Source organism: Mandrillus leucophaeus, unplaced genomic scaffold (assembly GCF_000951045.1).
Source record: "Mandrillus leucophaeus isolate KB7577 unplaced genomic scaffold, Mleu.le_1.0 Scaffold1405, whole genome shotgun sequence".
NCBI classification, from domain to species: Eukaryota; Metazoa; Chordata; class Mammalia; order Primates; family Cercopithecidae; genus Mandrillus; species Mandrillus leucophaeus.
The window spans coordinates 98,181-102,370 of record NW_012101372.1 but is presented as its reverse complement, the minus strand read 5'-3'; the positions used below and the strand labels follow the sequence as shown (position 1 = coordinate 102,370).

At 42.9% G+C, this 4,190-nt stretch overlaps 1 protein-coding gene across 2 annotated transcripts in view; it reads right to left on the bottom strand.

Moving 5' to 3' along the window:
* The window catches only part of PKIA (protein kinase (cAMP-dependent, catalytic) inhibitor alpha), a 104,928-nt gene extending 101,601 nt beyond the window's left edge, over nucleotides 1–3,327 (bottom strand). For both annotated transcript variants that reach the window (XM_011973980.1, XM_011973981.1), the window contains exon 1: nucleotides 2,959–3,327. The gene's annotated coding sequence lies outside the window, so the exon portion shown is untranslated. The remainder of the gene's footprint in view (nucleotides 1–2,958) is intronic.
* Nucleotides 3,328–4,190: the final 863 nt, after the last annotated feature.

The window sequence follows — 4,190 nt, the reverse complement described above, 5'->3', positions numbered from 1 at the left end:
AGTGGAGTCACTGGTTGAATAGAAATGATGTTACTATTTGAGCCTTATTATTGCTATTCTTTTTCCTTTTCCATTTCAAAATTTCATAACTTTTAAAAAAGTTTTTATTTTATTTTTTAATTTGAGACAGGGTTTCATTCTATTACCCTGGTTGAAGTACAGTGGTGCCATCATGGCTCACTGTAGCCTCAAACTCCTGGGCTCAAGCAATCCTCCTGCCTCAGCCTCAAATCTTAAGGCTATTTCAATTGTAGCTAATGGCAGTAATGCAGCACCAGAAAAAGATATTTTGTTATAAGAGGGCAACTTTGACTCCTAAATTTTTACTCTCTAAATTTCTGGTAACACTGCCTAGCAGACTAAACTTTTTTTTTTTTTTTTTTTTTAAACACAATTGGAAAGCAGTAGATTGACTTCAGTTCTATCTTGTCAAACACAAAAGTGCCTGCAGTTCATTTAGTATCTAGTCATTTAGCATCTAATCATGCACATCCTTCCATTTTTCATTCCTCTTTCAATTCTGAACACCAGCCAATTAGTTTTTCCTCTCCCTAGGAAACATTTTAAGGAAAGGAAATAAAGTCATAAATCAGTTTCAGACATAAAATCATACATACATTTCAGCTTAGGCTTCTAAATTTAGAAACTTTCCTCAAACTTGTTTAAACATAACAAAGTCCAAATTCAGAAATCCCTTCAGTTTGATTATCTTCCTCAGTTGTACTAAAATGAAAATTAAATTTTCTAACTTGTTTTCTTCTTAACAAGATTTCTCCAACTCCAATTCATAAATTGTTGGTTTCAACTCACCTGCAAAATCACTAGCAAGTATTATTCCACCGTAGGCAGTACCAGTCTCCTAATCCTGAAACTATTTCCTGCCAAAGAGTTTTGTTTCTTCAGAAAGTAAATGATAGACACTTCGAATTTCTAACCATCATTAGGATATTCTCACGCACTTGCTCTTCAACAGAAAGGTGACTGTCAGCATTACAGAAACTGCATTGTATTTCTAAGATCAGTTGTACTAATCTGCATGTCATATACCTTAGGTTTATTTAGAATAATTATATTAAAATTATTCTATATTAATATTTATTATTCTTCAGCATAATGATGTATATGGTTAAGTATTTTAATACTAGAAAAAAGGTGGTAGAATAGAGGGTTTGTTGTTGATCTTGTTCTTTGTTACCTTTTAATGTGACTGAGTAAAAATTCTAGAATCTCAAGAAGTTAATATTCCAAACCAAAACCCTATTTGACACATAATAATAACAAAAAAGGGACCTGACTGACCCCAAGGGACGGTTCCTGGAGTGGGTCACTCAGTAGTGGGCTTTGCCCCCCTCCACACACACACACACCCTATGCCTCATATACTGAAGATGGAGACAAAGAAACAAATTCAAATATTTCGAAAGTGTATTTTGTAAAAAAAGAAATTTGCAATCAGAAAGGCAAGAATGATATATAATATGATTAACATGATTTTCCATACTAGTATCTTTGTTTAAAAATAATATTCAAAGAGGAAAATAAGCAGAGGTAAAATTTTAAGCTACCAATTCTGCCCCTCTTTTTCATTGATCTTCTAATTTAATTTACTGAAATAAAATTGCATGGCTGTTGAGTCAGTCTCTCTAATTTCAAGTTTAAAGATAACAGATCTCCCTTTAAATAGAACATTGGCACACAGATACCCCACAATCTGGCTTATTGCAACTGTTCTCTGTTGGTGAAGTGGCAGCACGTTTGCAATCCCCATAACAGCCATCTTAACCATTTCACAGCATATTATTCAAATGTACATCTCTAGGTGGCAACAAGGATAGGCACTTGGGCTCAGTAGCAAGGGGTCTGTAGGGAAAATCCTAGGATGAAGGATAGGAACCTGCAAATGGCAAGACAAACTAGAGGATACTCAAATAACCTGGGGCTTAGATTGGGCAGCTCCATTGGCTTTCTGACTGCCTACGGGGAAAGCCTCACTGGAAACTCTTTTGAGGTTATTGAGGAATCCTAGAGGCAAACGGACTCCCCTACCTTTTGGAAACGATTTGTCCCAAATCTTAACAGTTAGCTGTCTCAAAACCCAGCTGGACTAAAATTGCTTCAAGAAAAACTGGATGGACTGGCATTCACATTTTTACTTCTACCTATGCCTAGGCATAGGGAACATCCCTCACACTCCAGTGGATTCTATGTGTCCTCTCTAGCTTGCAAGTAGCCACAGTGACTACAGCGAACGGAGTTAATGGGCTACCATGTTGGTACAGGGCTACAAACAGGATATTTCATTCCATGCATTTGGGGGAAGGACACAGGTAACAGTATACAGGTAGAATACCGAATAAGAAATCTGTGTGAGGCAATGCCCTTTTTGGGACCTTGACAAAATCAGTCATGGAACCCAGGTAGCGGATAAGAGCTGACAAGAGTTGGCCTGTGAATGGGCACAGCATCTCCGAAAAAGATCAATGAAATGATTGACAGAGAAAATGGCAAATGAAGGGAGAAACGATGTCAAGTGCTGCTCAACCCAAGCTGAACTCCAGGAGATAAGAGAAGTTTCCCCTCCAAATACAGGCTCTTTCTAAAGGTTCAGTCTTGAAGCAGGTGTTTTGACATTGAGAGGGGCACAGAAGGAAGAGAGTAATTCAAATTATTTTACATTTTGAGTCCTCTTCACTGTCTACGCGAATCTGGCACTGAAATGGTAGATCACGTTCAAAAGTGTATAGAGGCAAGAACGCCTTCTTTGTTTGCCCAGTAACACTGCTCCTCCAACCTCTGCACTTGGTCGCCTAACATTTCCATCCTAGTTGCTGCTCCTTTTCCCATTGCAGAAAGCAGCGGGGTTCTCCCCTTCTTCCCTCCGAGCTGCAAACCCCGTTATTAACCAAGCGGAAAGCTCCACGCAGTGTGGCCAGGGAGCACCGGGGCTGGGCTGCTTACCTTCCCCGGACCTAGTCAGCGCAGGTTCCCGCGCCCGCCGCCACGGGACGGAGTCCCGCCGCGCCCGCCGAGTGCTCGGTCAGCTCGCTCTGGCCCGCGCCCCACCTGCCAGCTGCAGCCGTCGCTCCCGCCGCCGAGCTCTGGCCGCATGAAGTCATCCCCGCCCCGGGCCGGATCACCACATTCCGCGCCAGCCGCAGGGGGAGCGGGGCCGCTCCCGACCCCACGGAAGGCAGCCTGAAACTGGCACCCAACGATCGCTGCCCCCCGAGGTTGTGGGTTGGTTTTCTGTTAATGCTTTTACAGTTGCAGCATTGCTGGATTATGGACCGAGAGAGAAGAGCCGGGGGGGGCTCTCTCTGCATAGCGTCCTTCCTCTGAGCGCTCCCCCATCACCCCGGCTGCATGGACTGCTCCATTCGCCAGTGTGGGTTTCCCACCCTCTTCATCTTCCTTATCAGCATTGTTCATTTGGCTGAATTTGAGAGCAGGAATTGTCTTTTAAGATAAACATTCAAGCACTACAAGAACATTTTAAATTGGTAATGAAGCTTTCTAAGCCCTTCATAGCTGGCTCCATCACCCGCCCCCCCCCAACAGACACACATGCACACACGCACACACATACACGTACACACACAGCCCAACCACTCACAATTTTGAAAGCTAGAACCTTTCGTCTACGTAATAGAACGGGAATCTCCCAAAAGACTGGAGAAGTGGGGCCAACCGGAGAAAGTGCTCAAAGAAGCAGCAGGGTGGCCCCATGATTTTGTTGTGTTTATGGTGCACTTGTGCACAGATGTTCCCTCTAACATCTCTTCCTCCTACTCCCTCTGCTCTGGACCCCCTCCCTTCCCTGCCACATAATTGGACAAACCGTTGTGGTGACAGCTGTAACATTTGGAAATCAAAATGCAGAATCTACATTAGCAGATGACTGTATCTCTTTCTTTCCCTAAGGATTTATGAAATTTGCCTTGGGAATGAAACAAGCATGTGTTCATATAAGCCCTTATTAACAAGATTGTTCTCTCTCCCCACCCCACCCCCACCCTCCACTTTTGCTTCTTTCCCAAATCTTTTCTGGTGTGAGGGTTGAATGTTTAAGGAAAAATGAGCCTAAATTTGCTCTCTTTGTAGCTGAGCCAGGGATTCCCCCTAGCTGTTGAGTAATTTTCCAGCAGGGAGGTTCCTTGACACTAGGGTTCTGTGGAATGGAGTTCCCTCTT